The sequence below is a fragment of the Neovison vison genome, chromosome 2, assembly GCF_020171115.1.
Source record: "Neovison vison isolate M4711 chromosome 2, ASM_NN_V1, whole genome shotgun sequence".
In the NCBI taxonomy this organism is placed as follows: domain Eukaryota; kingdom Metazoa; phylum Chordata; class Mammalia; order Carnivora; family Mustelidae; genus Neogale; species Neogale vison.
The window spans coordinates 172,177,730-172,189,906 of record NC_058092.1 but is presented as its reverse complement, the minus strand read 5'-3'; the positions used below and the strand labels follow the sequence as shown (position 1 = coordinate 172,189,906).

The 12,177-nt window shown below is 37.0% G+C and overlaps 1 non-coding gene across 1 annotated transcript; it reads right to left on the bottom strand.

Annotated features, from left to right (window-relative positions):
• Positions 1 to 7,991: 7,991 nt before the first annotated feature.
• On the bottom strand, positions 7,992 to 8,098 carry LOC122901531. Its single transcript, XR_006383543.1, has one exon. It is a non-coding gene; the product is annotated as a U6 spliceosomal RNA (small nuclear RNA).
• Positions 8,099 to 12,177: the final 4,079 nt, after the last annotated feature.

Below are 12,177 nucleotides of genomic sequence, written 5' to 3'. Positions count from 1 at the left end.
GTACCCCAATGTTTATAGCAGCAATGGCCACGGTCGCCAAACTATGGAAAGAACCAAGATGCCCTTCAATGGATGAATGGATAAGGAAGATGTGGTCCATATACACTATGGAGTATTATGCCTCCATCAGAAAGGATGAATACCCAACTTTTGTAGCAACATGGATGGGACTGGAAGAGATTATGCTGAGTGAAATAAGTCAAGCAGAGAGAGTCAATTATCATATGGTTTCACTTATTTGTGGAGCATAACAAATAGCATGGAGGACAAGGGGCGTTAGAGAGGAGTAGGGAATTTGGGTAAATTGGAAGGGGAGGTGAACCATGAGAGACTATGGACTCTGAAAAACAGTCTGAGGGGTTTGAAGTGGCGGGGGGTTGGGAGGTTGGGGTACCAGGTGGTGGGTATTATAGAGGGCACGGCTTGCATGGAGCACTGGGTGTGGTGAAAAAATAATGAATACTGTTTTTCTGAAAATAAATAATTTGGAAAAAAAATAAGAAAACAAACAAGTAAAATTAAATTGAAAAAGATTTTGATCAGATACTATAGCAAGAAGATATATGGATGGCATATAGAAACATGTTCAACATTGTTAGTTATTAGAAAATGCAAATTAAGCCTGGGTTATATGCCTCTTCACACTTACTAAAAAGTGAAAGTAGAAGAAAAAAATAGAAAGGAAAGGAGAGGAGAGGGAAGAAGAGAAGAGTGGTAAGGAGAGGGGAGAGGGAGGGAAAGAAGCAAGACAAACCTACCACAGCACGTTCCAAAGAGGTGAGGGAGAGTACCGTCAGTCACTACTATGGAATTAAATGTCGAACTGCTTTGGGAGGGATCACAGGGAAGAAACTTCTGGAAGATCACTGTGAGCATGCTCCTTGTCTCGATTGTGGTGGTGACTTTACAAGTGTACCCTTAAGGTCAATGTGTCAAATGGTATATTTAAACAGTATAGTTTATTGAATATCAACTATACCTGAATGAAGTTGTTAAAATTGTATAATAAAGAGAGTAAGTCAAAGGAATAAAGCCTCATCCTAAGATATATTCTTCAGTTATTGGAGTTTAGCAAGATGGCTTGAGAGAATATAACCAAATATAAACCCTTACTCTCTTATTTACGAAAAGTTCCTGGCACAGTCTGTACAATCCCTACTCACTTCAGCTGCTATTTTAAAAATTAACATATTAATTTGCCTACATTATATTATTTTTAAGTCAATGCTTTCTTCTAATAAGCTATTGTATTTTCTTTATGGTTAGTTTTTCATGGATAAAATTGAAAACTGTCGTATCATATTTGACTATAATCTTTTCCCTTGTGAACATCAAATCTAATTATTTGTTATTTGCATTTAAAATAATCATTTAAAATGTACTCTTGCCTAAACAGTTTGAAAATTAGTCCTCTGAAGACTTCTGTTTTACATAAGTTTCTCCCTTTTGTGTTGGATATATGTTATTCTATAGTATTATGAGTTAAAAGAGAAATACCACAATTAACCTGTATGTGTTCCTATGAAACACAGGCACTGAGATACGTTTGACTTTCATACTGCTGGGATGGGGGATAGAGACCTTCCATGAACACTTCCAGTTCCCATCCATTTCTTTAAAGTCCCAGGAATGGTTTAGGCTGGTCAGAGATGCAAATTTATTAATGCATGGAGTTACTGTGCCTTGATGGCATGAAAGCTTATTCCTTGCTCCTTTTTGCTATGTTCTGGTTCATAAGACATTCTGCTGGCTTCTGTCCTCAGAGAGGAACCCACACTGGGGTGAAGGTCTTGCCTTCTCTCTCTTTCCTCTGTCTGCAAAGAGGTCAAGGTAACTTCTAGTGCAAGTTTTCTTGTAATTCAAGGTGGAGACATAAAAAATCCCATTTTGGTTTCCCAACTTACGCATGTCCTCCAAAGCAGGGTTTACCAGAAAGAAAACAAAACTCATTTTTCAGTTCTTTATAAACTGGACATTTACATTTACATTTAACTTCAGTTCTTTGTATTTCAGACTTTTATTTGTAGCAACCTCAAACGGAAAGAAGTTGGTCTTAAATCTTTAACAAGTTTTGATAAATCAAATATAATCATTACTATGGACAAATGGTGACCCACCTGAATTAAAGGGGAAAAACATGTATTTTTTCTGTGACTTCCACTGTGCTGTGTGTTGTACATGTGCTGGATTTTACTGCAACAAGTGTACTGTGCTAAGAAATATGTTTTCTAGAATTGCCTTCTCAGTATTGTTTCAGGTAACAATGAATCAAAGGAGGAACTTGTACAGGACTTTGGGAAGACTTTCATAGTCAGGCTGGGAGGGCTGACACACATATGCCTGGGCAGGCACTCCTCAATCCATTCCACCTCTTATTCCTGACAGCGAGCCCTGCTAAAACAGCTCCCAGGCTATGGATGGGCAGAGATGGGGAAGCCATCTCTCACAGAGCCAAGAGCCCTCTCCAAGGCTCCCATCACCATCCTACCTCCACAGCTAGCTAGAAGTATATGGCTCTCAGATTTCCCTGCAAACATCAGCTGTGTCTGCCTGAACCAGTAGGTTCATGCTGGTTAGAATGACCCCTGACACTCTTAACTCCCCCTCCTTATACTTGACCAGCTTCTTCCACAGATTTTTAAAGTAAGTCTAAGCCCTCTTTAAAACTTCTTATCCCACATTCCAGGTGTCAGTTACTACATTTAGATGCTAAGACACTGTTCTGAAACAGTAATAATTATCTACATGTTTACAGATTTGAGATTTTAGACCGTTTTTGCTGGGACAACTCACCTTTGCTCCACAAACCTATCTGGACCCTCAATCAGAATATCTCAAAAGTCTAGGGCTAGGAATACTTGGGGACTATTCTGTTAGGCACCTGTCTCCTTTCATGGAACCTCAGGTCCCACCAGGTTGTCTCTCTCACTGCTTGTTGGGTCTCCAAGAGTGACTTTTTCAAGTAAGAGGAAATGGAAGTACCAATCTCTTAAGGCCTGACCCCAAAACTAGAAGAGTAACTAGTATAGCCATGTTTCTAGGGGTCAAAGCAGTTCACAGCAAACCCACATTCAGGAGGAGCAACATAAATCCGAACTCTGAAGGAGAGCAGTGTCTAAGAATTTGTGACCATTTTTAATCTGTCACATCTCATTACAGTGTTGTGCATCAACAGAGCTTACAGAAAGTTCATAAAGAGTCAAGAATCAAACCAACTTCCCATAGAATAGGGAGCCCACCTTGAGAAGTTTATAAGCTGGCAGAGCCTGGCAGCATGCTGTACATATTTACAAATGTTCTCATTTCATGACTGTCATTGGAATCCACACAGCCATATTTTTTAGAGGTCAAAATATTTGGGGTCGAACTCATTAACTTGTTCCCAGCCGTACAATTTGCAGAAGAACTGGAACTTGAGGCCAGTCCTATCAGGCAGCAGAACTTTCTTCAGTCAGTCCTTCAGCAGAGACTTTGCATCATATTTACAGCACACCATTTCCTAAATAACCAGCAGGCTTCATCCTTCCTCGAGCAGGAGGACATTTGTACCTATGGAAGGAGTCCTCTGAAAATAAATGCAAGCCATTTTCTCTACCTACAGAAGACTAGGCAGAGGTCATTTCCTCTCAGTCTCAGACAGGTGCTCTGTCTGTGGTGCATGCAGGTACCTCTAAGCGGTGAGGGCCTGCTGCCCCCCACTCCCTTTCCATTCCCAGGAGACAGGTGGCTTCCCATCTGGGCAAACTCAGGGTCTGAGAGGAGGTGGTACACAAGGTCATTCAATGTGGTGTTCAATGGATTTGATGCTTGCACCTCTGATTTGGTAGTATAGAACTATATTAATCTTCTAGGCTTCACTGGTTAAGAGGAAGAAGATGACAAAAGTAACTTGATAGCATTATTGTAGTATTAATTTTTATCAGATAAGATTTGCTTTGAGTGTGAGAGCCGAGGGATGGCTTTCCTGATCTTTTTTCAATGAATCACTGGCAAGGGTGGATGCATTACTGTGATTGACTGACTCTAATCTCTGGAATGGATATTCAGAAGACAGCTACAGGGACTGCTCTACTTCTCCTTCATAGTACTGAGGCTAAAGTGAGGTGCCCACACATTACAAGGTCTTCGGTGAAAGTCTGTAATGTCATCAAGCAGTAGCTGGGAAACATATCCACAATGTCACTGGAACCAAGATCAAGACAGTACAGTTTACTCTCTGGAAGGAATGGATGCATTGAATCAGATAGATCTCATTCTTAGAGAATTTTGCAACTTTGGCTAAAATCCATTTCAGTCTCAAGATACAGAATGTTTCAACCAATTATTTGTGTCATGCATGGTGACTGTTAAATACTTTAAAAAAATTCTTTATTTCAATTCAATGTAGTTAATATATACTGTATTATTAGTTTCAGGGGTAGAATTTAGTGATTCATTAGTCTTTTGTAATACCAAGTGTTCATTATATCAAGTGCCCTCCTTAATGTCCATCACCCAATTACCCTATCCCCCCAGGCACCTCTCCTCCAGCAACCCTCTGTTTGTTTCCTAGAGTTCAGTGTCTCTTATAGTTCACATCCTTCTCTTTTTGCATCTTATTTTATTTTTCTGTTCCTTCCTGTATGTTCATCTATTTTGTTTCTTAAATTCTACATATGAGTGAAATCATATACTATTTGGCTTTATGCTTAGCATAACACCCTATAGTTCCATCTTCATCCTTGCAAATGGCAGATTTCATTCTTTTCAATGGCTGAATAATATTCCATTATATATGTGTGTGTGTATATATACCACATGTTCATTATCCATTCATCTGTCAATGGGCATTTGGGATCTTTCCAGAGTTTGACTATTGTGGACACTGCTGCAATAAACATTGAGGTTCATGTGCCCCTTTGAATCACTATGTTTGTGTCTCTGGGGTAAATCCCTAGTAGTGCCATTGCTGGGTCATAGGATGGCTCTATTTTTAACTTTTTGCAGACCTCCATACTATTTTCCGAGTGACTGTACCAGCTTGCATTCCCAACAACAGTGTAAGAGGGTTCTGTTTTCTCCGCATCCTCACCAACATCTGTTGTTTCCTAAATTTAGACATTCTGATGGGTGTAAAGTCATATTTCATTGTGATTTTGATTTGTATTTCCCTGATGCCCTATTATATGGAGAATTTTCTCATGTGTCTGATGGCCATTTGTATTTCTTCTTTGAATAAATGTCTGTTGATGTCTTCTGCCCATTTCTTGACTGGATTTTTATTGTTTGGGTATTGAATTTGATAAGATATTTACAGATTTTGGATACTAGCCCTTTATCTGGTAAGTCATTTGCAAATATCTTCTCCCATTCTGTAGGTTGTCTTTTTATTTTAATGACTATTTTCTTTGCTGTGCAGAAGCATTTTATCTTGATGAAATCCCAATAGTTCATTTTTGCCTTTGTTTCTCTTGCCTTTGGAGATGTGTCTAACAAGAAGTTGCTGTGGCTGAGGTCAAAGCGGTTGTTGCCTGTATCTTCCTTTATGATTTTGATGGATTATTGTCTCACATTTAGGTCTTTCATCCATTTTACATTTATTTTTTTTCCCAATTTATTTATTTTCAGAAAAACAGTATTCGTTATTTTTTCACCACACCCAGTGCTCCATGCAAGCTGTGCCCTCTATAATACCCACCACCTGGTACCCCAACCTCCCACCCCCCCGCCACTTCAAACCCCTCAGACTGTTTTGTGTATGGTATAAGAAAATGGCCCAGTTTCATTCTTCTGCATGTGGCTGTCCAATTTTCCTAAGCCAGTTGTTGAAGAGACTGTCTTTTTTCCATTGGGTATTTTTTTGTGCTTTGTCAGAGATTAGTTGACCAGAGAGTTGAGGGTCTGTTTCTGGGATCTCTATTCTGTTCCATTGATCTATGTGTCTGTTTTTGTGCCAGTACCATACTGTCTTGATGAATACAGTTTTGTAATATAGCTTGAAGTCTGGAATTGTGATGTAGCCAACTTCGGTTTCCTTTTTCAATGTTCCTCTGGCTATTCGGGGTCTTTTCCAGTGCCATACAAATTTTAGGATTATTTGCTCCAGCTCTGTGAAAAATGTTCAGGGTTTTTTGATAGGGATTGCATTGAATGTATAGATTGCTTTGGGTAGCATAGACATTTTAACAATATTTGTTCTTCCAATCCATGAGCATGATAAGTTTTTCCATTTCTTTGTGTATTCCTCAGTTTCTTTCATAAGTGTTCTATAGTTTTCAGAGTATAGATCCTTTACCTCATTGGTTAGGTTTATTCCTAGGTATCTTGTGGTTTTTGGTGCAGTTGTAAATGGATCAACTCCTTGATTTTTCTTTCTTCTGCATCATTGTTAGTGTATAGAACTGCAACTGACTTCTGTGCATTGATTTTATATCCTGTGACTTTGCTGAGTTGCTGTATGGGTTCTAGCAACTTTTGGGTGGAGTATTTTAGGTTTTCTACATAGAATATCATGTCATCTGTGAAGAGAGAGAGTTTGACTTCTTCTTTGCCTACTTAGATGTTTTTCGTATAGTTTTCTTGTCTGACTGCTGAGGCTAAGACTTCCAGTACTGTGTTGAAAAACAGCAGTGATAGTGTGCATCCCTATTGTGTTCCTCACCTTAGGGGAAAAGGTCTCAGGTTTCCTCTATTGAGGATGATATTCACAGTGGATTTTTCATATATGACTTTATGATATTGAGGTATATTCACTCTATCCCTACATGGCAGAGAGTTTTTATCAAGAAAGAATGCTATATTTTGTCCAATGCTTTTCTGCATCTATTAAGAGGATCATAAGGTTCTTTTCCTTTTTTTATTAATGTGGTATATCACATTTGTGATTTGTGGATGTTGAACTACGCTTTCAGCCCAGGAATAAATCCCACTTCATTGTGGTGAATACTCCTTTTAATATACTGTTGGATCCTATTTACGAGTATCTTGGTGAGAATATTTGCATCTATGTTCATCAGGGATATTACAGGGTCTGTAATTCTCCTTTTTAGTGAGGTCTTTGGATTGGGGATCAAGGTCATGCTTGCCTCCTAGAATGAGTTTAGAAGTTTTCATTCCATTTCTGTTCTTTGAAACAATTTCAGCAGAACAGGTATTAATTCTTCTTCAAATGTCTGGTAGAATTCTGCTGGGAGGACATCCCACCCTGAATTCTTTTTTATTGGGAGATTTTTGATTACTGGTTCAATTTCTTTGCTAGTTATGAGTCTGTTCAGGTTTTCTGTCTCTTCCTGTTTCAGTTTTGTTAGTTTATATGTTTCTAGGAATGCATCCATTTCTTCCAGCTGCCTAATTTGTTGGCATATAATTGCTCATATTATTCTCTTAAAATTGTTTGTAGTTTTTTGGCATTGGTTGTCATCACTCTTCTTTCATTTATGGTTTTATTTATTTGTATTCTTTCTTTTTTCTTTTTGATACATATGTTTAGGGATTTATCAATCTTATTAATTCTTTCAAAGAACCAGCTTCTAGTTTCCTTGATCTGTTGTACTATTTTTTTTTTAATTTCTATATCATTGATTTCTGATCTAATCTTTATTATTTCTCTGCTCCTGCTGGATTTAGGCTTTATTTGCTATTCTTTCTCCAGCTCCTTTTGAGATTTTTCTTCTTTTTGAGGAAGGCTTGTATTGCTATATACTTCCCTCTTTGGACCACCTTTGCTGTATTCCCAAAGGTTTTGAACTGCCATGTTTTCATTTTCATTTGTTTCCATGTATTTTTTAAATTCTTTTTTAGTTTCCTATTTGACCCATTTCATTCTTTAGTAGGATGCTCTTTAGGTATTTGTGGTCCTTCCAAGTTATTTCTTGTGGTTGACTTCAAGTTTTAAAGGTTGACTTTTGTGCCTGAAAAGATGCATGGTATAATCTCAATCTTTTTGTACTGCTTGAGACCTGATTTGTGACCCAGTATGTGATCTGCTCTGAAGAAAGTTCCATGTGCATTAAAAAAATATGGAATTCTTCACGAATTTGCCTGAAATTCTTTCATAGGGGCCATGCTAATCTTTTCCATATTGTTCCAGTTTTAGTAAATGTGCTGCCAAGGTGAGCACTGTTGTATCCTTTTTTAACTGTTTAATTTTCTGAATATTGTATCTAAAATATTAAGAGACCATCTTGTCTATTTTTTGTTTTAAACCCTGTTTTTGTTTTTGTTCATCTTTGTTTTGTCAAATAATAGTTTAATTCAAAGCAAACAGCCAGAGAAGAGTAAATTGCAGTTTTTTCCTTCTCTTGAATTAAATTATAAGTGGGGTGAATTTTCAAGTGTTTGCCCTGGTGTTTGACCTTCAGTAACTATAAAGCAGATACTGAAACATTAAATCATGTGTAAAAACAGTTTATACAAATTACAAAGAAATTTCTGCCAAATGATACATTTGAAAGTGGAGACTCTCCTGTTGGTGTTGGAGTTTAAGTCCTGTCAGGAAGATGTCACCTGACCTTGGCCTTTCTTTTCCATATCCCGGAATCAATTCTGTTATGACATCATTAGTTATGCAGCAAAAACTCTAAGCTTTGGGGTGAACTCTGTATACTCCATGCCAAAGGAATTTCATATGTTTTGTAATTGGAGTTTAGTGAAGAAAGATTTTATTTCATTATTTTCTTAATTTTATCATAAAAACAAATAAATATCACTAAAGAGTCAACACTAAGTAGGAAATTTTAAGACACTTTGAAAGGCAGGTTTGTTTTAATATATTATTAATGAAGCCAAAGAATTTCCTAAATCCCTATACTTTTACCAATTTTCCTTCACCTGGAGAAAGTGAGGTTAATAAGCTCTTGTGACTTGTTCCCCAACATTGGCTATTTCCCTCATTTGCCATAAGGGAGTTTAGAGAGTGAGCATTTGCTAACACACACCATTAGTCTTGGTCACATAGGATTAACTGGGTGCTTAGGACAAACAATATACAAGTAAAAGTTTTGCTAATTTTTATATTTGCACGGTATTAGAAAAATGGCAACATATAGGTGATTCAATAGATTAAAAGGTAGGTTGACTGTTTAACAACTTGAGCCATAAATATTCAGTATCAACTTCTCTTATTACCAATGAGAAATGCTTTATAAAATATAATCTGAACAACAATGTGTTTTAGGTCTAAGTGACTGGTTTTATATTTTCATTAATTAATACTGAATCCTTGCTTTAAGGGATATTCATAGTTCTGATTTTGTTATCTTTCCTTGATCAAAGAAGGAAGTTTATATCTTTTGTTTCCTATTTTCTATGGAGGAAAGAAAGACATTTTAAAAAACATTCCATAAACCCTTATAAGCTGCATGGGAAAAATCTTCATCACCCTCAATCTCAATATAATTGAATAACTATAAATTGGAGGGGACAGTATATTCCTCTAGAGTTTTTTGGTGAATAAAATGAAATATGCCCAAAAATAAAGTGCTTAGAATAGTTTCTGGAGCAAAGTAGTAACAATTATTAAATTATTAAAATAATAACAACCATTCTTTTTGTTACATTATGTATTATCCTCTTATTTGAATATACATTACATATTATCCTCTTATCTTCTTATTTCAGGAGAATTACGGCTGGTTTTAGCACCATATGCAGAAATTCTTCTCCTTCACAATCTGTGTCTTTTTATCATAAAGCCTGTGAACTGTGGAGTGATGACATTTGCATGAGAACCAGAACTCTTAAAGCCAGATTGATGCCCCAACACCCACCCCTCAAACATATTTATATAACACAGGCTAGACTGTTGCAGTAGCAAAGACATCAAAATTTCAGGGGTTTCACAAGACAGTAGTTTAGCTCTTGCTCCCACAAAGTCCACCGAAGACTCTACAGAAGCTGTAAGCCATACACTGTGAGTCAACAGCCAAGCTGCACTGATGTCATTGTTGTCTTTCACAGTGGCGCTAACTCACTGTATCACCATCAATTATTACCATCTCTCCCCAACGTCCAGTTCAGTAGTTTAATGTTGGTAGCTTAAAATCGTATTCATTTACACCTCAGAAATCAGCAAAAGCTACTAGAGTTGTGTTTTCTTGTTTCGGAAAACTGCTTGCTGAACATTTATAATACCCTTTACATTAATAACCACTTTCATGAGCTTCCTTGCAAAGTAAGATCATGGAAATTCCCAAACTGGCTTTTGAGTGCTTCCAGCTAGAATATAAATGATTCAAAATAAGTAGAGAAAGTTATGGAGGTACTGTTTTAGATGGGGTGAATAGGGAAGGCCTTTCTGCAAAGAACGAAATTTAAGTAAAGAGGCAGTCCATGTGGCCAAAGGGGAAACAGCAAATACAAAGACTCTGAAGTATGTTTGAGAAACAGTGGGGAGGTGGCATGGTTGGAAAATTATTTGAAGAGTGGTCAGAGATGAAGTCAGAGAAGTAGCCAAGATTCAGTTCCTGTAGGGTTTTGTGTGCCTATGTAAGAAATCTGGACCTTATTCTAAGTGAAATGAATATCCACTGAACAGTGTTGAGAAGGGCAATGACATTATGTGACTGCAGATTTTAACCACCACTTATAGCTGTCCTTTTAAAGGATGATATCTCTGTTTCTAGATGAAGCAATGGCAGGATGGTAAGTATGATTTCCTGAGCAGCAAACACTGGAGGAAGAAAAGGGTTTAGAGGGCACAAGTGCAGGAAATTCACAAGCTCAGTTCTTTGTAACTGTTGGACCAGGATCTGAGTGTTGTGCAGAAATAGGAAACTATAAGATATGTTGATATATTTTATTCATATATGTTGACCTACTTTAGTTTGAGCAATACACTGTGATGAGAATAGAAAATAGAAAGATGTTGAACATTTGTGTGAGGGGCAAGATTTGTATGCAGTATATTTAAGACAATTTCCTATAGTGACCTTCACAGAAAAGGAAAAAGATTGAAACCAATAAGCTTGGAAACTCAGTGGCTCTTGGGCCATTCAATCAGGATAATAGACTATTTCAGATATGTCCTTGAATAAGTGTGCAGAATGATTCACTTTGTGAAAGAATGCATCCACACCTGAGGTTTGGGCTCTGACTGGTATGCTTTCTCGGATTCGCCTCAAAGAATATTTTCTCTCATTTAAAAACTTTTTTCTTCCAGGTGCCATCAGTTAATCATTCCATTTGTCTGAATTTTATTTATGAAATTCTTTTAAAACTTTGTCTAGGGACCATTTTTTTTTAAATTCAGTGCATTAGTGGGCAAAATATGGGCAGTTCCTGTTCATCCCAAAACAATATTCTATTGGAGCTTCTCTTCTACCAGATCATTAGACATTTTTGATGCTTTCATAATCACACAACTTACTGGAGTTTTATAAATTTCTATTTTCCCAGACACTTCTGGGGATATTCTCAAGGTTTGTTTTCATTTGTTATATTTGAGTACAATGGACGGGTCCGAGGTTATTATCTATAGTTATGCATAACTGAAGACAATTTTGAATGATTTAGTTTTCAGAGTTTCTAAACACTGAACTTATCATTCTCTTTGTGGTGAAGGAGGGTAACACAGCCCTTCACTTGCCTGTAGCTTGGCCTCTGTGCACAGATGGAGCTCAGAACACAATATGGCCATCTTCCTTCAGGGCCACAGTCCTCACTCGTGTTCTCAGTGGTGGGGAAGCTTGTGCGCCAGAGGATACTGGATGTTGTTAGAGGCTTGTTTTCATTTTCCATTTTTCTCTTCATTCTTGTCTTTTGATTCACATACTGTCTTTTCTATCTATGAGTCTTTGTTTTGCAGTACAAATTTAAAAAAATAATGGATACTAGAGTTGTTTTATTAGTAAATGTTAGCATAATCAAAGAAGTAATAAGCTGACATTAATTCATCAATTCTAAGCACCTTTAATGTTATATTAAATTTAATGCTATATTATATATTGTGAAATCAACCCTATGAAATGAGTACTATGACTATTAGTATATTGTAAATACTATAAGGCAGGCATAAAGTTAAATTTGTTATAGATCACATAGGTAATATATTGAGGAGTCCTCGTTTGAGCTCAGGAAATTTGATGCTAAAACTCATTTCTTAGCCATCAGCATTCAGTGTTTGCTTTAGTCTCTGCTGTGCTGGGATGCATATCAGATACAGGTATAAAACCAACTATGTGTCATATATTATGAGAAATC